Source organism: Carassius gibelio, chromosome A1 (assembly GCF_023724105.1).
Source record: "Carassius gibelio isolate Cgi1373 ecotype wild population from Czech Republic chromosome A1, carGib1.2-hapl.c, whole genome shotgun sequence".
Lineage (NCBI taxonomy): Eukaryota > Metazoa > Chordata > Actinopteri > Cypriniformes > Cyprinidae > Carassius > Carassius gibelio.
Window position 1 is genome coordinate 23,075,942 of NC_068371.1, and position 25,102 is coordinate 23,101,043.

Here is a 25,102-nt window from a genome sequence, read left to right on the forward strand (position 1 = left end):
AGTAATCATCTGGCAACCCCGACCCTCGACGTAATCGCGGCTGAAGTCATAGCAGCCAGATTCAGCTTGATAAACAAAGCGGACAACTAGCGAGCTAACAGTTATCCCAATACAATTTCAGCTAATAAAGGTTTAAAATTGAGAATAAAGCATTTCCGAGGACGGGTTTAAAACGCTATACATTGATCTAATCTATCTAATTAGATTTTCTTTCGAATGACATAAGCCATTTCATAGTTTCATGGATAACTTTGCTGCATTGATTAGGGTTGCGAGCAAAAAGAAACTAAACTGTATGGTCAGTATTGTAAACGACAGTATGCTAGCTAATTAGACGATGCATATCAGTTGACAATTTGTAGATTATTTTGCCCTTATTCTCTACTTGAAAACATAAAATGTCTGTACACAAATCTTTACGAATCACTCGGATAGGCAGATAAAAGCCTGCTAGCAGATAAACGGGTTGACTGAAAACAAAGAAAATAAAATCAGTCAGTAACTTCAGCAATCAGCCAAAACGACTGTAATGAAATTATAAATCCCAGTTCAAGCAATTGGGGTGAAATGTTCAATCTGATGGCGAACTGCTGTAATTGGTTGAAACGATGGAGAGAACCTACAAGGTAAGTTGAGCGTCTACAACTTTCCTCTCATGCCATAGAGACTGTGAGCTATTTATTAACTTGTTTCCGAGCAGAACTGTCTGTAAATTGTTATATTGTACAATTTCATATCTATATTTGTACAGTGGTCCCAATGAGCAATTAAAATTGCCATCGGTGATAAGTTTTGACCTTTACCTGTTTGACTGTCCTCTGTATTTTATGTTATAGTGTTTTATTTATGACAACAAAAATTTAACTTGGCTGATGAAAGTTATGATATATGAAGTACCTCTACTTCAAGTCAGTGGAATAGCATTGTTTGGAAAATTTTGTAGGTGAAATATTGCTTTAAAAAGACAGCACAAGCAAAACATAATGCTAAGCGTAAAAATACATATGAAGTTCAAGGTTCTGCTCAGTTTGATGGACCTTGACATTGAATTAATCAACACATAGCCTACCTTAAAAAATGTTATTTCTAAGAAAGGACAATTAATTTGTTTGCATCATGCCACATGGATTAATAATTTTTTTATCTGATGCAGCAACATTTTGCACATATCCATGATTCATATATCCATACTTGCTCTTGTAAACAGTAAACATAAAATAGGATTGTTAACTTTCAGGACAAAACGTAACTTTCCTTTAGCTCAATTGGTAGAGCACTGCATTATCAAGCGCAAGGTTGGGGGTTTGATTCCCCTGGAACACATGATATTATATGATGTGTAAAAATTGATAGCCTGAATGCATTGTAAGTCGCTTTAAAGTGTCTGCTAAATGCATAAATTTAATTTAATTTTCATTTAGTGTAGATTGTAAGTTTGTGTGTGTATGTGCGTAACAATGATTAGGACAGACTTTGAAGATATTTTGCTGCAGTTTTATTTATACTTGTATTGGTATTTACTACTGTTACTGTATTTATTAAAGGGGTCATATGATGATGCTAAAAATAATTATGTTGTGTATTTGGTGTAATGAAATGTTTATGCGATTTAAGGTTCAAATACGTTATTTTAAACATGCTGTACATTATTGTTTCTTCTCTATGCCCAGCCTTTTTGAAAGGAGTAGTTTTAAAAAAAAATCTAATCGGTCTGAAAAGCATGGTGTACGCTGATTGGCCAGCTATCCAGTGTGTTGTGACTGGCCGAATATCTTAAGCGTGTGACAGAAATGTGATACCGAGTCCCGGTCATAACACCGGCGTGACAAGACAAAAACAATAAAACCCATTACAAACGAGGCATTTGTTGCATTTAGTGGGGACATACTTGCTGATTATAGTGACTTGCACTGTCTTTATCGTGTTGCATTGCATCGCGCTGCTTAAACATAGTCTACATTTGTGATCGGAGAAATGACAAACAACAAGTGCTACACTGATCAAAACTTGTGTTTGAATCATCAGTGGAAAATCCTTTACGAGAATGTACATACTTTGAGTCAGAACAGCCGGCATTGTAGTCTTCTCCCAGGATCAGGAAACAGTCCTCCGCAAAATGTGCTGCACACATCTGAATATTTGTGTTGAACTGTTCTGGAACAGTTTTGTCTTTTGGAAGGCCAAACAATGTATTTTCACTTTCACAACGAAACACACAGTGTCTCCACAACATGGCACCAGCAACAATACTACAGCAAGAATCAAAGTTACGCCTTCTTTCTTTGTGTGGACATTTAGGCAGCGTTATGCAAATCTTCCCACATTGTGACAGAGACATGTGGGGGCGTGTTTAAATGAGGTGTTTCAGGGGGGCGTGGACAAGTCTTAACTTTTATAAAGAATATCTCTTTGGGTTTGTGACTTTAGTCTTTGCAACTTTATGGATCTTATCTATTCACAAACTGCTTGTAACACTCCAAAGAGAAAGGAAAACTTGAAATCGCATCATATGACCCCTTTAATATTTTAAATTAGCTTATTTTTTTTTAATTTTCCGTATTCAATTTACAAACTTACTTTTTGGCATTTTTAATAGTTTTTGTTTACACATATTTCAATTAAGCTTGTAATTTTGCTACTTCAGATATAACTTATTTTATTTCAGCTAGTTGCTAAGGCTAGTCTTTTTTTTAGTTTCAAAATTTACATCTTATTTACAATTTTAGTAAACAGTTATGCTGGTTACAAAAGTATTTGTGCCTATTGAGTTGTTCAGTACATTTTCCAAACAGTAGGTTAATCTTTTCCCATGAGGTTGCATTAGATCTTTATTCATTTGTAATTTTTGTATTCCCTCTTTCTGTGTTCTCTGCGTTGATTTGCATCTCTACCTGCACCTCTCACTTTACATGCTTGAACATGAATCAAAATTAGACAAAGGCTTAAATCCAAGTGTTAAATATCCGTTTACCGTATTCTCCGGACTATAAGTCACACTTTTTTTTCATAGTTTGGCTGGTCCTGTGACTTGCAGTCAGGTGCGACTTATTTATCAAAATTAATTTGACATGAACCGAGAGAAATGAACTAAAGGCGGGCGTACACGGTGCGATTTTTGCTGTCGTACGAGTTTGCATGCATTTTTTTTCAATCGTGTTTGCTCGTATGATCACCGCTCGTATCATTTGCGATGAATTACGAGCCGAGCAGAGTGGCTTACGAGCACTTCCCGACCTCCCGATCATTTTTAAACATGTCTAAAAAGTTTGTGAGCTATCGGTTTGAATTCGTGACATTGGTGCGGTTGAACGAGCCGATTTGGTAATTTATCTGAAGTTGACCAATCACAAACTAGGAAAACCACAGAAGAAGAAAGACAAAGATGGCAGCGCCACTGCGAATGAGGATTATTGACCAGGAGGATAAACTTGCTGTACTCTGACAAGAACAGCGAGCGCTGTATGATATTTCTAGCAATGAGTACCATGCTTTTTAGTTCTCTCTCTCTCTCTCTCTCTCTCACACACACACACACACGCATATGTAGTTTACAGGGACTCTCCATAGACGTAACGGTATTCTGTACTGTATATCCCCATACACTACCTCTATCCATCAAGGAAAATGCATGTTTAAAATTTCTATTAAATACCATATAGTATTTTTTAAAGCCATTTGACTTACGAGGGCACAGGAATTGTCCTCACAAACCATGTTTACATTGTAATAGCCTACCTATTTCAGATATTTATAAACCAACACACACACACAGGGTGACCAAACGTCCCGGTTTCCTATTGCTGAAAAATAACCTGTACGTGTGGGAAACAGTCACGGCTTGTATGAATATTTGATATGCATTTAAGAGAGAGGGAGAGCAGTTATATTAGGCACGTTCGACTTAAAGCAGCGCTGCACGCACAGAATGATCACCTGTATGACATCAAAGTACCGTGAGAGCGATTCGAATGCATTGGATATGTGTGCTCGCTTATCACTCTCGCGGTACTTTAATGTCATACAGTGATCATTCTGTGCATCGCTGCTTCAAGTCGAACGCGTTTATCAACTTCGTGCGATTGCTTCTGGAATTCGCGGGTTGTAAAATCGTGTCGTATATCATCTCGTCCGTACGATTTTCAGATAAATTCACTCGTGCCGTGTGCGTGGACATACGATCTTCCGACCATCCGAATTCGCACCGTGTACGCCCGCCTTAAGAGAAATGAACCAAGAGAAAACATTACTGTCTACAGCCGCCAGAGGGCGCTCTATGCTGCTCAGTGCTCCTGTAGCCTACACTGAGCAGCATAGAGCGCCCTCTCGCGGCTGTAGATGGTAATGTTTTATCTTGGTTCTAAAAAATGCAACTTATAGTCCAGTGCGACTTATATATGTTTTTTTTCCCTCATCATGACGTATTTTGGTATTCTTATACTCAGGTACGACTTATATTCCGAAAAATACGGTACTCGCATCACCAGCTGTGCCTGAAACAAGATGCTTGATAAGCCTAAATTCGGGTCAGTTGGTTGATCATACCGAAGAATCGGTCTGTGTAAAGTGTAGAAGTCAGACTGGGGCCAAAGGTGACACCTGAGGCCCTGTCCACACGGAGACGCGTTTCTGTGAATACGCACAAATTTTTTATTGGATAGGCGTTTCGTCCACACGCATCCGGCGTTTTCGTAAGGTGAAACCGCTATTTTTTAAAACCGGGTCCCAAAGTAGATAAATTTGAAAACGCCGTCTTTGCGTTATCGTCTGGACGGCTAATCCGTATATTTTCAGAAACGATGACGTCATCATCCCACGTCTCCCCCCTAGTCAGACACCTCTACATCACGTAACAGCAACAAAAACATGAACAAACACTGAACGATTGTCTTTTTATTAACTAACATTAACACAGATTAATAAATGTATTATTCCATGTTCGATTGTGTACCACGCGCAAGGTTTATGAGCATAGTCCAAGTCTTCTTCTCTGTTTTTAGTGTATCTCTGTGTCAGAATTACAGCACCACATACTGGTCTGGCATGTATACTACATCATTTTGTGGTTTCGTGTGGACGTGGATATTTCTTGAGACGAGGAAAAAAAAGATCGGATTGGGGTAAGCTCCTTCTCCGTGCGGACGGGGCCTGAGTCTCTAAATTATTGTCTTAATTTCAATGGCTGATTGTAGCGTGTCCTCTGGCACCCTGTCACTGATCTTGTTGGGTAAGTCTAAATCCCCAGCTAATCCCTCAGATACAGAGCTGACCAGAGGCCAAGAAAGACAAAAGTGTGTGTGGATCAACAAAAAAAAACAGAAGTCAAGTAAAGTTAGCTGTCATCTTGATAAAGACCTCCTGTTTGCAGAAAACTGTCACCTGGATAGTGCATTTGAAGTGCTGTAGTTAAGTAACTTTTGTCTTACTGGTTGTCTTAGCTGACAACACTTGTTCATTATTTAATGTCAAGTTTTATGAAAAAATGCAAAAAGTTTAAAGCTGTCTGCATGAGCTCACTAAAAAGGCACAATGTGTAAGATTTGTTTTAATAAAATATCCAAAGACCACTTGCACAGTGTTATATATTGTTTTATTATACTGTTTTTGGGGAATTTACACCTATCTCTTTGTCGTTGCTGTCTCAGGTTGTACACCATATGAAACCTACCAGTTGTAGTTTAGATATTGTTCCTGCCTGGTTGCTCAAGGAAATCTTTAGCACTGTTGGGCCGAGTTTACTCACATTTTTTATTTTTTGTCTCAGTTCTGGCTCAGTCCCGGATGCATTTAAACATGCCGTGGTTAGCCCCCTGCTTAAAAAACCAAATCTTGATCCTAATGTTTTGTCGAATTTTAGACCAGTCTCACATCTGTCTTTCATTTCGAAGGTGTTAGAAAATCTTGTGTTTAATCAGTTACAAGCTTTTCTACAACAAAATTCTGTGTTTGAGAAGTTTCAATCTGGTTTTAGATCACGTCATAGCACTGAATCGGCACTGTTAAGGGTTCAAAATGATATAGCACTATCCGTAGATTCAGGGGACCCTACTGTATTAGTGCTCCTGGATTTAACGGCAGCATTTGATACAGTGGATCATTCAATTCTTCTTGCACGTCTTGAGCATTGTGTAGGCATTCAAGGCTCCGCACTTAAATGGTTCAGGTCACAATAGGAGTTTCGCTGTTACAATGGGAGATTGCTCATCATCGTCCGCCCCCCTCTATTGTGGTGTGCCCCAAGGTTCAATTCTGGGCCCCACCTTGTTTTCTTAATATATGTTGCCACTAGGGGCTATAATAAACAAGCATAATCTGTCATTTCATTGTTATGCAGATGATCTGCAGATTTACCTGCCTTTAAAATCAAATGACAGTGTCGCATTAAACCGCTTGCAAAATTGCATTAATCAAATTAAGCTGTGGCTTTCTCACAATTTCCTTACTTTAAACGAAGATAAAACTGAATGCATTGTTTTCAATACAAGATGAATGTCAGTAAATTCAAATTTAAGTTTGGGAGCTTTGACTCCATGTGCCAAACAAACTGTCAGGAATTTGGGCGTGACTTTCGATTGCAGCATGAAATTTGATACACAGATTAGCAATGTAGTAAAAATGAGCTTCTTCCAACTTCGTCTGCTTAGTAAAGTTAAGCCTTTTCTTACAAGGCACGATTTGGAAAGAGCTTTACATGCCTTTATTAGTTCAAGGCTTGATTATTGCAATGCTCTTTATGTCGGTCTGAGTCAAACATCTCTTTCCCGTCTGCAACTTGTACAAAATGCTGCTGCTCGCTTTTTAACCAGTACTCCTAGAAGAGCACACATTACTCCGGTTTTACCTACTCTCCACTGGCTTCCAGTGCATTTTAGGATTGATTTTAAGATTTTATTGTTGGTTTTTAAAGCTCTAAATGGGCTAGCCCCTGAGTACTTGTCTGAGCTTTTAACTCTGGGTGGACAAAATCGGCGCTTGCAATCTTCTGATCAATGCACTTTACAGGTCCCCAAGTCGAAGCATAAACAGTGGGGTGATAGGGCCTTTGCTGTTGCTGGTCCTAAGCTTTGGAACAAGCTCCCCCCTGACATGCGCACTGAAACAGACATAGTACTTTTTAAAACCAAACTTAAAACTTATTTGTTTAAATTGGCATTTGATACGCAGTAGCGGTGTGACATTGTAACATTGTATTTTCTCTACTCTATTCGAATATTGTGTTCAAATGATGTGTTATTTGTATCTCATGTGAGGCACTTTGGACACCTTGTGGCTGCTGTAAAGGGCTATAGAAATAAAGTTTGATTGATTGATTGATTGATTGATATATTGCATGCAGTGGTGTATTTATCCCAAAAGCTCCCAAGGATTTGTAAAGAGAATTTCCAGAGAATCCAGAGAATTCAAATAATGTTTAAATAATGGCATGTCCCGGTTCATTGTTGCCTATCAATGATGCAATATTTGTGCTATCAGTTTTTGATTTTAGAAACTATGGCAACACACCTGGTCAAAAATGCTGCTGTACAGTTAAATTAAATCCATTATGGCTGTTGTGAATAAAATAAAAACGAAATGAAAACTACAGCATTAAATTTAGATCTGTTCAATGTTGCTCCATGATTCTTTTTATGTGTGTGTGTTTTTTTTTTTTTTTTTACGCTGTTGTGCATTATAAGCGATCACATTATTCTTTTGAGTTTAGTAATCCAGTGGCCAGTCAGAGGTGTTCAGTAGTGATGGGAAGTTCGATTCTTTTCCGCGAACCGGTTCTTTCGGACGGTTCGATTTAATAAACCGGTTGAAAAAAACGGTTCATCGGTTCTTTCACGCTCGACGTAATGACGTCATTGTCGATGACGTAATGGCGTCACGTCTATCAAACATTCAAATATATAAAGTCAGTAATCATAACATTAGTCAGTTAAAACCTCATAATCATGAAAAGTTTACATTTGAGTTTTGCAACAACACCTAAATACAGTAACAGCAATAATGTGCATATGAGGATTTAAGTCTTGAAGATATAAAGTAAATAAATTAGGTGTCATCAGCGCAGAAACCATGATCCACTTACTAAACATAATCCATTGCGATGTATTTGTTATTAAATGAACTTACGTTTCGCCAGATTGCCCTTCATCCAAGCCCTCGAAATACCCGCGCTCATAACATTACTAGTACAGAATCAGAATCAATCACCAAAAGAATCCCTTCGGTTCAGACATGCTGTGAGTCAGTTGGCTTCACGCTGAATCGCGCATGCGCAGTATCATCAGTTCATCGGTTCTCAATTCGGACGCGTCCGAAAGAAACGATTCTCGGTTGAGTGTACTGATGATCCGAAAACCGATGCAACCGGTTCTTGACTCGAGAACGAGAATCGCTCTACCCTGCTGAAAAAAAAACAATAGAAACCATTACAGAATTTGTAATGGTTTTAATGGTTCTTATTGGAATTCTAATGGTTTTAATGGACACTGTAATGGTCTCTGTGGGTCTCTATTGGTAATTTGCTTTCTTCTATTGGTGGCGTGTATTGTCTATTGGATACCATTAAGGACCAATAGAACACCTTTAGAAACTTCTAGTGGTATCTACTGGACACCAGTAGAAACCATTATGACTCCAATAAATTTAGTGGTTTCTTTGGAAAACTGTAATGGTCTTAGTGGGTAGGCTACTGCTGAAAAAAAATGAACACACAAACAATAGAAACTATTACAAAATTTGTAATGGTTTTAATGGTTATAATGGGAATTATGTTGGTTGTAATGGTCACAGTAATGGTCCCTGTGGGTCTCTATTGGTAAATTGCTTTCTTCTATTGGTGGTATGTATTGTCTTGGATTGCCACCATACGTCATTTGGAAAGGTTATTTTTAAATCATTTAATTTTTTTTTTTTTTTTTTTTAAATCAACTCGACTGGTCATGGCCTTCAAAATTGACTTGAAAAGTTGGTCTTTGTTTTGTCTGTCGGATTTGGTCCAAATTTAGCCCAAAAATAGATGTGAAATAACAGTGAAATTCTGCGTGACTTCCACGTGCTGTAATGTGCGCGCGCGCAGAACTGGAGCGGAGGACGTCACCATGGAAACGAGGCGGCAGCCCAACCGTCAAGCAGCTGATCGCTGACACTCAATGTGGTTTCACTTTTTTTTTTTTTAGGTAAGTTTAGTCTATTAAATTACACAAATAGTACATTAAAGTGTTCCTGACACTTTATTTCATGTAAATTATACACTTTCGTTTAATATTTACTTTATAGAAATGGTTTAGCGTCGTCAGAAAAAGTCCTTTAGCATCTCAAAGGTAAGGCTAACTACAAGAGGTAACGATAGACATGAGCTCTTATTTATTAAGCTTGGGCTTTTAATGTCATCTTGTGTGTAGATGAGCTCTCTCTCTCTCTCTCTGTCTCTCCATATAGATCAATGGATGAATGGAAGTAACCAAATTAATTTAACCCTAAAAGTATGCACTGTTTAATCCTAAAATGTGCACTAACGTAACCGGATAAGGTTACATCACTTACATAGAGCGTACTAAATAAGTAAAACTAAAATATATATATATTTATTGTAAATGATTATATAAATTATATATTCTGTGAATTATTATTTTTCTTTTCTGCATTTCACCTCTGCTATAGTATATGCCTTATACCTGGCATTGTATAATAAATATTGTTGTCTCTGTAACAGTATGCTTATGTTCCTAGGTTCTTCCATGCTGATGGCTGTGCTCTAGTCATATCTCCTGTCGAAGAACATTTTTAGACATTATGAACCATGAATAGTAAGCAATTCGTCAAACATACACCATTCAAAAATGTAAGGGTCAGATTTGTCATGTATTTCAAAGACATCTTTTATGCTCACCACTGCTGCATTTATTTGATTAAAATACAGTTAAATTGTGAAATTACCATTTTTTTAATAACTATTTTCTATTTAAGTTTGTTTTAATAAGTGATCAAAGCTGAATTTTCAGCATCAGTCTCCAGTGTCACACAATCCTTCAGAAATCATGCTTTGTGAAAACAAGAATAAAATTGTACAAAATATTCACATATAAAGCAGTTATTTGAAATTGTACTAATATTTCACAACATTACCATTTTTATTTATGATCAAATAAATGCAGTTTTCTTAGTGTACATGAGACTTATTTCAGAAACATAAAAAAATCTCTATCTCCAAGCTACACACTCTCACACCAAAGTGACTGTTAAAAATCATTTAAACTTTGTGTCAGTACATCATATATAGGAAAAGGCATCAGATCACCGTCTGTGATTTGTTGTTTCGTGCCGCATCCAGTGTAGAGAACATCACTGATTATAAAAGGCTCTGTTGTATTTTGTTGTTCTGTCCAGTGACGACACAGTGTTAGAACTCTTGTTAAATATCATTACATATGATGTATGTATGATCCCATTCAGCACTGATAGATCTTTTCTATTTCAGAGACTGAAAATCATTGATAAAGCACAAGGTTACTGTAACATATTTAAACAAAATTAATAAGAATTAATAAAAATGCACCTGTGACTTAATATTGCTTCTTATTCTTCAGTGGAAAGTTCTCATTAAACACATAGCTTTCTTCTCATCTTTGTGCATTTTCAAACGTTGTGCATATTTCTGAATCATTTTTTTTTTTTTTACTTCATAATATTGGTTGTCTTCTCTTGTTTCAGAGTTTAGCTCCAACCCCAGTTAAGCAGACCTGAGCAGCTGATCAAGGATCAGCAGAAACTCTGCAGAACGGTGGTCCTCCAGCCCAGGACTGGACACCAGTGTTGTAAGTCATTCTGTCTCTTTATAGTGCATGCTCAGAACATATTGCAGGAGATCTCAACATTGTCTCTCAAGGTCCACTTACATGCAGAGTTTTGCTCCAACCTGCAGTGCACCTGAACACATTAATCGAGGTCTAGCTATTAGTGTTGTCACAGTACCAATTTCAGTACAAAAGCAAAACACAAAAACATGCTAATTTTTTTTTATTTTTTTTTTTATTATTATTATTAGCCGCACTTATGCTAACAATTAACTACTCTAATAACAGTGTTCATTTCAATCCGACATTCAAATTACAGTTATATATATATATCCTGATAAATACAGGTGCTGGTCATATAATTAAAATATCATCCAAAAGTTGATTTCACTAATTCCATTCAAAAAGTGAAACTTGTATATTATATTCATTCATTACACACAGACTGATATATTCCAAATCTTTATTTCTTTTAATTTTGATGTTTATAACTGACAACTAAGGAAAATCCCAAATTCAGTATCCCAGAAAATTTGAATATTGTGAAAAGGTTCAATATTGAAGAGACCTGGTGCCACACTCTAATCAGCTAATTAACTAAAAACAACTGCAAATCCTTTAAATGGTCTCTCAGTCTCGTTATGTAGGCTACACAATCATGGGGAAGACTGCTGACTTAACCGTTGTCCAAAAGACGACCATTGACACTTTGCACAAGGAGGGGAAGACACAAAAGGTCATTGCTAAAGAGGCTGGCTGTTCACAGAGCTCTGCGTCCAAGCACATTAATAGAGAGGAGAAGGGAAGGAAAAGATGTAGTAGAAAATAAGTGTAGAAGCAATAGGGATAACTGCACCCTGGAGAGGATTGTGAAACAAAACCCATTCAAAAATGTGGGGGAGATTCACAAAGAGTGGACTGCAGCTGGAGTCAGTGCTTCAAGAACCACTACACACAGATGTATGCAAGACATGGGTTTCAGCTTCGCATTCCTTGTGTCAAGCCACTCTTGAACAACAGACAGAACCAGAAGTGTCTCGCTTCAAAAAGGACTGTACTGCTGCTGAGTAGTGATATATCAGACCCAAGAATACAGAAGAGCTGAAGGTCACTATCAGAGACACCTGGGCTCTCATAACACCTGAGCAGTGCCACAGACTGATCGACTCCATGCCACACCACACTGCTGGAGTCATTCAGGGGAAAGGAGCCTCAACTAAGTATTGAGTGCTGAACATACTCATACTTTTCATATTCATACTTTTCAGTTGGCCAAGATTTCTAAAAATCCTTTCTTTGTATTGGTCTTAAGTTATACTCTAATTTTCTAAGATAATGAATTTGGGATTTTCCTTAGTTGTCAGATATAAATAAATATATCAGTCTGTGTGTAATGAATGAATATAATATACAGGTTTCACTTTTTGAATTGAAATTATTATATTCTAATTATATGACGAGCACCTGTATACACAGAATGACTAATTGAACTGCTTTTATAGTTTTAATAATTAATTTATTTGTAATGAATAAAGGGATTTTACATTTGATTATTAGTTTTTCTTACTTGAATGCTTTTGTTCGGATGTAAAATAAAAAAGTGAATTATTATTAAGAAAAGAACTGCAGGAAAAGATGCAATGTTGCTCAGTGATTTTGGTTTGGAACCTTTAGAAAATAGAAAAGAGTTGACTTTGCCAACTCTTTCAACTTCAAACGGGTGTAGCTCAGTCATTTTTTTTTTTATATATATACACAGTTATACATCATTTTGAAGGACTTTTTAATGAGAAAAAAAAACTCAACTGACTTTTGCTCATTGTGACTAACTTTGCCAGCACAGGTCACATATGCTACTTAATTTCCACTTGAGAGTGGTCAGATTTAAAGTCTGAGATTAGTCCATCAGTTCTTGAATTTCAATTTTTGTTTATGTGTGTGCGTGTGTGTGTGTGCATGTGTATATGTGTGTGTGTTCAAAACAAGAGTGTCTGTCTCAGAAGCTGAAGAAAAAAGGTCACACCTTATAGGAAATAAACGCCTCCTAAGTGTACGGAAATACCTGGCTGAGGAGATCAGTGACATAAACCAGATAAAACTGTCATTGGTAAGTGTTTGCATATCCATATCCGAATGGAATTGCTACAACCTCTTATCTAATATGACTCGAAGTGAATAGAGACTATGTACCATAAAAAGTAGATAATGTAATTATTCAAGCCTATTTGTGAAACTGGACCACAAAACCAGTTACAAGGGTAATTGTTTTTATTTTATTTTTTAGATTTTTATTTCAATAATAATACTAAATAAGTTTTCCATTGATGTATGGTTTGTTAGGAGGACAATATTTGTCTGAGATACAACTATTTGAAAATCTGGAATCTGATGGTGCTAAAAAATCTAAATATTGTGAAAAATATTTCAAATCCAGAGCAAAGCATTTTATTAATAAAAAATTAAGTTGATACATTTATGGTAGGGAATTTACAAAATATATTTATGGAACATTTTCTTTTTTTAAATCCTAATGATTTTAGGCATGAAAGAAAAATCAATAACTTTTTTGAGACTGCCATAAAAATATATGTATGGATAATGTCACATACTGGTAATGTGGTACATTGTCCTAATGAATTGTCCCTTTTTTTTTTTTCTTTTTTTTTTTTTGCAGGTCTGAGACAGCTACAAGCCACAAAAACAGTTCATAGTTCCTGCATTTCTATAATGCATTAATGAATAACAATAATTAAAATAAAATGTAATGTCAAGGTTTTGTGTTAATTCCAGCTATGTTGAGTATTCTGTGAATAATTTTGATTTTAGGTGCATATTCTTAATTCTTTGCAAAACAACCTGAACTGTTTGCTATTGAAAGGTTGGTATGAAGTTTAAATAAATAAAAACATTATATTCTTGACAAAACCTGTGTACAGTTTGTATTAATAATTTAAATTATTTACTTATATTAATTAATGGCCTAATTACCAGCTATCAGTTAAACATTCAAATCAGAACCAATATAAAACTGCAACGAAAACTATTAAATATATGCAAATAAAGACCAGTACAAACTTGCAATGGAACCATTACAAAACCAACGGAAACCATTACATTTGTTTTAATAAAGACCAATACAAACTTGTAATGGAACCATCAGAACCATTACAAAACCAACAGAAACCATTAAATTTGTTTTAATAAAGACCAATACAAACTTGTAATGGAACCATTACAAAACCAACAGAAACCATTAAATTTGTTTTAATAAAGACCAATACAAACTTGTAATGAAACCATCAGAAACATTACAAAACCAACGGAAACCATTAAATTTGTTTTAATAAAGACCAATACAAACTTGGGTAACACTTTAGAATAAGGTTCCATTAGTTAATGTTAGTTAACTACTTTCGTTAACATGAACTAAGCAAGAACAATCCTTCTACAGCATTTATAAGTCTTAGTTCATGTTAATTCCAACATTTACTAATGCATTATTTAAATCAAAAGTTGTGCTTGTTAACATTAGTTAATGTACTTTGAATTACCATGAACTAACAATGAATAACGGTATTTTCATTAACTAACATTAACGAAGATTAATAAATACAGTAATAAATGTATTATTCATTGTTTGTTCATGTTAATTAATACATTAACTAACATTAACTAATGGAACCTTATTCTAAAGTGTTACCCAAACTTGTAATGGAACCATCAGAACCATTACAAAACCAACAGAAACCATTAAATTTGTTTTAATAAAGACCAATACAAACTTGTAATGGAACCATTACAAAACCAACAGAAACCATTAAATTTGTTTTAATAAAGACCAATACAAACTTGTAATGGAACCATTACAAAACCAACAGAAACCATTAAATTTGTTTTAATAAAGACCAATACAAACTTGTAATGGAACCATCAGAACCAATACAAAACTGTGATGGAAACCATTATGTGCAAATCGTGACCAATACAAACTTGTAATGGAAACCAATACAAACCAATAAATCCTAATGGAATATGCCCCAAACACACTACGTAATGGAAACCATTTGGTAATGGTTTTAATGGTTAATTGCTGATGGTTTGTAATGGTTTTGTAATGGAAACCATTAGAATTTCTGTAATGGTTTCTATTGTTTTTTTTCAGCAGGGTAACCAGCACGTGCTGCAGTTCAGTGTCATCAGCTGCTCTACTCGTGTTCATGTTCTGTTTACTACAAACTCAATTTGTGAATGTGTCATCATTAACTATAAATACAGTACAGATATCTCATAAATCATCCCTTATTCCTATTAAACATAAGAGTCTTTAGAGTCTTAATTATTGTCCAACTTCCCTGAAAACCCATTTGAAAAAAGTGAAAAAAGTGAAAGTGAAGTGACATTCAGCCAAGTATGGTGACCCATACTCAGAATTTGTGCTCTGCATTTAACCCATCCGAAATGCACACACACAGAGCAGTGAACACACACACACACACACTGTGAGCACACACCCGGAGCAGTGGGCAGCCATTTATGCTGCGGCGCCCGGGGAGCAGTTGGGGGTTCGATGCCTTGCTCAAGGGCACCTAAGTCGTGGTATTGAAGGTGGAGAGAGAACTGTACATGCACTCCCCCCACTCACAATTCCGTCCAGCCCGAGACTAGAACTCACAACCCTTCGATTGGGAGTCCAACCCTCTAACCATTAGGCCACGACTTCCCCGTTAGGCCACGACTTCCCCTATACATTATATACATTATATACAGATTGGAAACATCAATCTAAAAAAAATCAAAATAAAAAAAATCAAAATAAAATATAGTTATTTTATCACACTTTCCGATGTTTAACGAAATACTTACAAAATTACACGCATGCGCAATATCATCAGTTCATCGGTTCTCAATTCGGACGCGTCCGACAGAAACGATTCTCGGTTGAGTGTACTGGTGATCCGAAAACCGAAGCAACCGGTTCTTGACTCGAGAACGAGAATCAGCTCATCGGTTCTCAAATCGGACGCGTCCGACAGAAACGATTCTCGGTTGAGTGTACTGGTGATCCGAAAACCGAAGCAACCGGTTCTTGACTCGAGAACGAGAACTGCACCAGCAGTGGGCGTGTTCGTTCATTATCTGGCTCGGCTCGGTGTTCATCTTCAGTTCGGTCTTCACAGCATTTCATTCAGTGTACTGTTTGAGTAAATGGATTACCCCGGGATATTGGTTTATTCTGACTCAGAGGGAGTGTCAGTCACGTTAAAAAAGTTAACAGCTTAAGTAATTTGTGGATTTATGCTTATTGGAGACGTGAACCGTTTCAAACGATTCAGTTCGATTTGGTGAACTGGTTCAACCGGTTCACTAAGAAGAACCGGTTAAATTGAACGATTCGTTCACGAATCGGCCATCACTAGTGTTCAGTTAGAGTTTTGTTGATCAGTGCGTGCTCGCTGACTGAAATTTGAAATTCTCTTTCGTGAATTCTGTCATCATAAACAAGTGCATATGCATGATGTATTTATGAGATTCATTCATCAAACAGTGCATAGACAGCTTTACTGCTTATACGGGGAGTTTTTTGAAAGTTCTTTAATGACATCTCCCATCGTTCCACTCTCCTTCATAGAATCAACATGTCAGGGATCTGCAAGAAATGGGACCCAAATGCAGAATGAGCAGACAAGGGTATTTTATTAACAAGATGAAGACTGGAACAGCTGGGGAATTTGCAGTGAAACAGTTCAAACAGATGGGCTGGGCAGACAACAATACAGGCAGGAGGGATGACCACTGAGACAGACCAAGATGACCACAGGCCCAAGCACAGAGTAGGCAGCTCCAGAGGAAGGGTCAGGAAGACACAGGAAACTCGTAGCTTCAAGTGAAACTGCAACGTCACCAGACTAGTCGCCAGGTAGAGACTCACACGACCAGAGACTTGACACGTGAGAGAGGTGAGCTGCTTCCAGGCAGTGGGGTACAGTGGTCAGGAAATCCGAGTGGGGCCAAGACAGGACAATACACAAAAACAAGACTCAAAACGACACAGACAATTGAAGACAAAATTAGAACAAAGCAAAAGAAAACCAAAGCTATAATCCAAGAGTAAGAACAAAACTCAATCCAAAACTGGAATCACTTAAGCAAGAATAAATGAAAGTTTAAATCGAATGAGAAACAAAACTAGATTAGAATACACAAAAAGACTTCCTTTTCTTTTAAACTAGACAAAGCTAAGGACCAAAAGGATATAAACAACTAGATAAGATATCAAAATAATTATCAAGCTCAAAGGGATAAATTCTAGGCTAAGAGATGGGTAAACACCAAAACGAACCAGCAGAGACACAAGGAAAGAAACCCCAATATAAAGGAAAGTACACATGAGGATCAGGTGAAAACAATCAAGCAGACAAGGGCTAAACAAGGGGGCGTGACCAGGGGTAACAAGGAGGTGGGACAAGGGGAGCACGTGGCAGACACAAACAAAGACAGAACCATGTGCTTAGACACAAAACAAACAGAGAAACGTGGAACAGAGACAAGATGGACAGGGCTGTCAGGGCAGGATCCTGACACAACAAGCTTCACCTTTGTTATTGTTTTGCAAAATGCGACCTCTAGCGGCGAAAAGTTACACGTTGTGCATTTAATTAACGCACTTGAGTACATATTGTCCATGATTAAACTTTTATTATATTTCTTAGAGAAAAAATATATTTTCAGGTGGTACAAATCCACAAAAACACTGAAACTTTGTAAAAAAAAAAAAATATATATATATACAATAAAGGTTTAAAGAATTTTGTTTTATTACTTTTTACTTGGTGGTTAAAACGTGTTATTGCTTTAACCTTTACATTTAAATAAACTTTTCTTGAAAATCTTGAAGTTTTTTTTTTTTTTTTTTAGTTTGAAATCATCATGAATACACATATTACTTTTCTATGAACTATGAACACAGTTGTTTTAAACAACACAGTTTTTTTTAATAAATAATATCTCATCATAATGGCTATCTTGACCTTAATGAGGTATTTGGTGGACACACATAATTAAATGAAGTTTTTTCTTTGCTCCTGCAGGAAGGTGACATTAGTAATGGTTGGACTGGACAATGCAGGAAAAACAGCCACTGTCAGAGGAATCCAGGGAGGTACATCTTCATCTTAATATTTTGTTATGTTGTGTTTTCAAGGTCCAGGCTATTTCCCACAATGTGGATATTTCTGTCTTAGAAAGTCCTTTAGATGTAGCACCTACAGTGGGCTTCTCAAAGGTGGACCTGAAGCAGGGCAAGTTTGAGGTCACAATCTTCGACCTGGGTGGCGGGAAGCGTATCCGCGGCATTTGGAAAAACTACTACTCGGAGTCTTACGGAGTGGTGTTTGTTGTGGACTCCAGTGATGTTCAAAGGATCCAGGAGACCAGAGACGCAATGGCTGAGGTTCTCCGGCATCCTCGTATTGCAGGCAAACCTGTATTAGTGTAAGTTTTCAAAACATGACATGTTCTTGCTGTTGAATGTGACTTAATGTTTGTTTGAAACCTAACACTACATTACCATTTAAAAGTTTGAGATCGGTAAATTTTTACATAAGTTTTCTATTTTACTATACTTTGAAATAAAATGTATTCCTGTGGTGGCAAAGATGTTTTTTAATTTGAAATTACTAAAATCTTCAGTGCCACATTATCCAAAACAAATGCAGCCTTGATGAGCTTAAGATACTTCTTTAAAAAACAATAAAAATCACACTCATCCCAAACTTTAAAATGGTAGTGTATGTCTACAGATCATCAAACATGGGAGATAAGACATAAAACATAAAGCATAAAGGCAGTAGATAAAATAAATATGGCCTGCTATTTTATATGGCTATTGCTATTTTAAGGAGCTGAAAATAGACTGCGCAATAGACTAACTCAAACCTAATCTAAAGTAAATTTTTCATAGTTTGGCTGGTCCTGCGACTTATAGTCAGGTGTGACTTATTTATCAAAATTAATTTGACATGAACCAAGAGTAATGAACTAAGAGAAATGAACCAAGAGAAAACATTACCGTCTACAGCCGCCAGAGGGCGCTCTATGCTGCTCAGTGCTCCTGTAGTCTACACTGAAATCATAGAGCGCCCTCTCACGGCTGTAGACAGTAATGTTTTCTCTTGGTTCTTGGTTCTAAATAAATGCGACTTATAGTCCAGTGCAACTTATATATGTTTTTTCCCTCATCATGACGTATTTTTGGACTGATGCGACTTATACTCAGGTGTGACTTATAGTCCGAAAAATACGGTACTTATTATGATGAATGAAATTGGCTAATTAATTGAACAATCCTGCCAATACACACACATATATATTAACTGACTCATAGTACAGAGCTTTGGTGGATTCCTGCTTGTCCCGTAGATGATCTGCCCACGTGCTTTAGCTTCGTGCACGAGCAGATCGGTTTCTTCACTTGAGAAGTGTTCACCTTTTCCGGCAACAAGTTCTACCATGTAAATAGCAATCCACCGTGGTGCGTGCGCATCTCTCTCTTAAAGAGAATGGGAGATGACAATCTGGTTAGTTTATTTAACGTTACGCCCATTACTCATTGAGAGAATAGGGACGACCCATTCCAAAAATGAGCCCCGGCACACAGACCATTCTTCTGTTGTAAAATAGAAAAGTGGTTTTGGACTTTACACTTTGTGTTTAGATCATTAAAATAGGGCCCTTTAGCAATTGGGAGCACATTCTCAATTTTCCCTGGTGCCTGAGATAATAAAGGTATTGCATTTCAGGTGAAACCTTCGATTGGGACATTCTTCTTGTTGCTATTTGGTTATTTATACCAACAACACATTGTTGAATACTTTAATATATCATAATTTAAGTCAGTTACATAAAAATGCAGATTGATCTAATTTGAATTTGAAAATTAAGACAATTTTAACATATAGGCTAAAGTTTATGCAACTGGCCCCCACCGAAAACCATGATGAAGCTGGAACTGCGTAAAATGCAGAGCTGTGTGTGTAAAGGGGAGAATAAAAGAGGGCACAGAACAGAACCATGGGGAACCCCCATTTGTAAATGGCTGCAGATAATGTTTACAGCCCTCCCTCACCAACACTGTCTGCCTGTAAGTAATAAGTAATACTTTAGATGTAAGACCTTGAGTTTACTGATGAGCCTGGAGAATTTGATGAATGTCAAGCTGTAATCAGAGAAGAACATCCTTACATGTGCAATAAATGTGCAATGCATCATCTGTATATCTGTTTGGGTGTTAGACTGAAAGAGTGAGCAGCAGATGAAGTCCTTGACTAAATATAGCTTGTCAAGAGTGCTCTTTAACACAAGGCTAATTATTCAGTCCACCTCAAGTGCAGATCTCAGATCATTTGTTTGAGACAGTTTATCTAGTGACCTGCACACCCATCTAATTGGCTTGCAGACTTGCTAATAAACAGGACCAAGATGGGGCATTGGCTGAAGCAGATATAATTGAGACCCTGTCATTGGAGAAGCTTGTCAACGAGAATCAATGCCTCTGTCAGATTGTGAGTTAGTATTTCAACACAGTTTGTATTTATCAAAGTCTGTTTTGAGTTTGTATTTACATAATTTTTTTTCTTGGCATAAATGTTGCAAACCATTCATATAGAACTGAGCAAAACATTGTTTCCTCTACTCTTAGGAACCCTGTTCTGCAGTGTTGGGTTATGGTAAGAAGGTTGACAAATCCATCAAGATTGGCCTTAATTGGCTACTGAATGACATTTCTTTTTTTGTCATAATAGTTTAATCTAAAGTCTTAAGTCTACCGATGAAAATTGTAGATTTCTCTCTGGTGACATATGTCAAACTTCTCTAAGGTTTTTGTCTGCTTAAACCTTGCCCCTCGAAACAACTGACTACAAGCTCATTAATTTGAGTGCTATGCCAACATCTCCAAATCTAAAGAACAGCCAATGGTTAGAACCCTGCCTTGCATTCTTGATGGTGTTTAATAAGCAAAAATGTATCTTAGCAAACAGGCCCAGCAAACCTGCATCAATAGCAAAAGTCACGATGGAATTGAAACCAAGGCCACAGAGCTGTTTTTGTAAAAGGGACAATATAATAGGTCTTAGAACAGAACCCTGGGGAACATCCATTTTTAAATGGCTGCTGATTATGTTTGCGGCCCTACCACATAAAAGTTTTTTTTTTTTTTTTTTTTTTTGACTATGTTTCTCTCAGTTGTTTTTCACAATCCTGAAGAAACCACCTGCCTCTGCTTCCCTTTCATCATAACTTTAAAGTGTTCAAAATGCAAGCAACAGTTTGATGATGTTGTTTTTCACTGACAGAGACAGACAGGAGAGAGAAGAAACAGAGCAAAAAGGAAGGACATTGAAAGAGGAGGAGCTACATGAAGTCAACATGCTCAACCCATTCCAGTCAATAATCAATGTTGTTAATGAGGTTAGTCATCACCATTGTTGGGGGTAATGCATTACAATTAATGCATGTTACATAATCAGATTGCTTTTTTCAAGTATCTAGGAAAGTAACATTACTTTTTAATTTACAAGAAAATATCAGAGTTACTTTTTACAAATGTAATGCCAGTTATTTTGTTTTACCATTTATTGACTGATAAGTCTCCCGTCCCCATATTGGGATAAAATGTAAGTACACAGAGGCATTGTGTGCGCTGTGTGAACGTGATGTAGTTCTAGAATAAATGTGTAAATGTGCATTAATTCAAAATGTTCATTTTGCTGCTGACCTTTTATGATCCTGTTCAATTATACTAATAAGAAAAATGGCTTTAGATAGTTTTGGTTCATTTTTTTATTTATTTTTTTAATGCTGAAGTGTGTTGAACCTTCTTCTCCTGTGTTCTACTGTACAGACTTGAATTTACTTTTTCAGCCTGAAGTTTATTCATTACACTTTTTGTGTGAAAGTGCCTTTATTATTTGCTATAAATAGAATTTCTTATATGAAAAACAATCAAGCCGTACTCATATTTAAATAGTAAATCAAAAGTAACATAAGACATTACTTTCCATAAAAAGTAATGTAATTAGTTACTTTTTTTAGGGAGTAAGGCAATATTGTAATGCCTTACTTTTAAAAGTAACTTTTCCCAACACTGGTTATCACATTATTTTTAAATGCAAGTTGTATGAAATTGTTAAGATGTAAATACTAAATTCATATCAAAATTCCAGAATGAAGACAGATTAAACAAAGAGAAAGAGATGCAAAGACAGCGAGAAAATGTTGAGCTGAGCAGTGTGCAAGAACATGCAGTCCTTCAAGATGAGGAGGATGATGAAGAGAAGGAGGATGAAGAGAGCGAGAGACAGACCCCGGAGAGCACAGAAACAGGTAGTACTTTTATTCCTCAAAAGGGCTTCTTCATACCAAGAGTAATAGGTGGATTAATGTTTATTATATTATTGTCAGTTCTTTTCATATACAAGCTTTTGCTATTATAATGAATGAAGAACCTGTTTACCTCTGTGATTTCTTGGAATGGATGAAGTGATTTCAATGTCTCTGTCACTTCTGCTCAGGAGCAGTGGACAAGACCAAAAAGAAAACTATGAAATTATGGTTGAATCGTAAGCACAGAGTCGACCCTCTCAAAAATGGAAGAAGCAGCACACAAAAGCCCCACTCCTCCTCCCTTACCAGGTAGGATTGTGTCTTTTACAACTTTTTTCTCAGACATGAACAATGAACTAATTGATAAAATCGATACAATTTCAATGTACGATGGTCCACTGTTTCCCATACATTGGTTTATTTATGGCAGCCGCCACAATAGCAACAGTGACTGTCACAAATAGATTTTCCAAAATGTTTTGACTTTGTTGAATAAACATGAGCTATAAACGTTTCAAAGTCAAAATGCGGCCTGAGTGTTTTTATATTAACGTGTCTTTGAAAGGCACCGACTGTCTTTAAGAAAGTTTCAATGTCATTTTCATTTAATCTTTTCTATCACGCCTGATACTGCAGTGTTATTGAGCTGAGCACTGCTTTGCTTACAGCTTTTACTGGGGAAACCTTTATTTCTGATGCTCCTAAAGTGCCTCCTGCTGCCTGAGAGTGAATATGCATTTTCAGTCAGTGCATCTGCTGATTTTTATATAGCCTTTATTTAAAAAGCCAAACCCCAAGCAAAAAAACAAAACATTCTTCATCAGGAACATACTGTTTTATTATTTAACCTGTAAGTTAAGTTAAATTAGCCTTTCGCCGGCCCCTCCCCTAGAACGGCCAATGTCCAATCACACATCATAGCAACCGTTACTATGTGAGCAGCTCCGACAAACATCGACTCCAAGCAAAATGGTGAAGCGGTGCGCCCACGGCGTTTGTAAATCGGACATTAGATACCCCGAGAGATTGTCTGGAGGAGTTGTGTTCTTTCCTTTCCCAAAGCCGAAAACACAACGTGAGCGGTGCCTACAATGGATAAAACAGTGTGGACGGCCCCACTCCCAGTTAAATACGTCAAAACATTACAGATAATAAAATAAAATGGATATCTGAATGCCTTTTAAGCCAAAGCAATTTTCTATTTGTGAATTATGTTCATCAACAATGGAAATAAAACATTCTGATCCTGACCATAACATATGAAAAAGAATGACCAGCTTGACCGGTCCACAAGGCGGTGCTGGTTGCATTTGAGGTAACGTTACAGGTCATGGGGTTTCTCAGATTTCGCTTGAGACCGGTAAGCATTAGCGTAGATAGTAGTCGTGTCTCCTTCATTGCGTATTTTTATATTTTGAATGTATCCCTCCACTGCATACTGTAACCCCTTTTGCCTCGATCTGGAGGATATCGCGGAAGTATTGCTCCAAATATTGTCACTGACACGCACTGGTATACCTCTTCCCGACATGGCAATATGCCGCACTGGTCGTGTTTGACCATTTGTTTGTCGGAGGTAGCAACAGTAACTAAGGGGGGCGGGGCTCGTCGAAAGGCTAATTGTGTAGTTTTAACATAACCACATGAAAAGCGTAGTAAAACACTGTTATGTTCAGAAGAGGAAATGTGCATAGTCCTGTGAAACATTCTACATCTAATTTGCATTTTGCTAATTTATTTATTTATTTTAATTAGTGTATTATTAATACTTAATTTATCATTATTAAATAAGCAGATTATTAATTATGCAGTATAGTAATTTGCAGGCCGGCTGTAAACTCTTTGCAGTGGTGTATATTATATATAGTCTATACAGTTCAGATAAACTTTTTTTCTATCATTTGCTGCTGGTTTTTCATGGTCAAATGTTTGCAAAATTTGCCTAATTTTAACCACTGATTTATCCTAGTTTTTCCTTTTGTTGCTTAATGTTAATGACTCTAACAGCTAAAACCTTTCTTTGTTTTAGTTGGATGGGCTACTCCTAAAGTTTTTAGGCTCCCCAAACTTGAGCCTCTTGGAGATACAAGACAGTCTGGTAATTGTTGGTTCGTTGCATCTGTTCCCTGTCCAACACCAGCATGCTCATCACTAACATTCTTTTTTTTTTTCTTCCCCATTCTGTTTCCTAACCATGTAAGTGTTCTCCCATAATTTGGTTTTTAAAGCTTTTTTTCGCTCTTCATCCATACAGCAAGCCTCAGCCACATCCTTCCTGTACAATCTGTCAAAAAAATCCCACAAGTGTCCACCTTAAGACTGTGTCTAATAAATGCAACTAGCACAATCTCATTAACACCTCACTTCCTTCGCTGTGGCTAATGTGTGTTTTTTGTTTTCCTGATGCTTACAGGAAACATTTTGGGCATTCTGAATGCTGCATGTGATATTATATGCCCTCTTCTGAATGTTAAACCAGACAGTGTGTCATTTTGATCTATGAATTTAATGATGCAGTGTAACCTTTTAGTAAGTAGAGGTTAGCTGATCCTTTAGCTGAAAAAAAAAGGACATTGCTGACCTAATTTTCCTAAAGTCTCTCTCTTCATTACTCTCTTCATTGGCAGATTTCCTTGGCAAACATCTCCCTCCTGTAGCAATTAGGCAGAGGCCGAACAGCGATACTCATGATGTAATTTCCTAACACTACCTCTGCTTCCCCCCTGACTGGTTTACAATTTTCAAGGGTCCCAACCAGTCAAAGTATTGTTTTGTTCTTATCTTCAAGCACGGATAGTGTAGCAAACTACACAGATTGACCATAAGTGAGAAACTGAAACCTAATCGACAAACCTAGATAATCACATGACCTCGATCAACATCTGCACAACAGGAGGAGTTTTTAAATGAGATGGGGTACAAGGACATTCACTGTTCAG

General features: G+C 36.8%; 1 long non-coding RNA gene and 1 pseudogene across 1 annotated transcript; both read left to right on the top strand.

The window, feature by feature from the left end:
- Positions 1-331: 331 nt before the first annotated feature.
- Positions 332-25,102, top strand: LOC128016071 (ADP-ribosylation factor-like protein 13B; annotated as a pseudogene).
- On the top strand, positions 9,586-13,861 carry LOC128016099 (uncharacterized). Its single transcript, XR_008184072.1, has 4 exons — positions 9,586-9,794; positions 10,699-10,802; positions 12,768-12,952; positions 13,456-13,861. It is a non-coding gene; the product is annotated as an uncharacterized LOC128016099 (long non-coding RNA).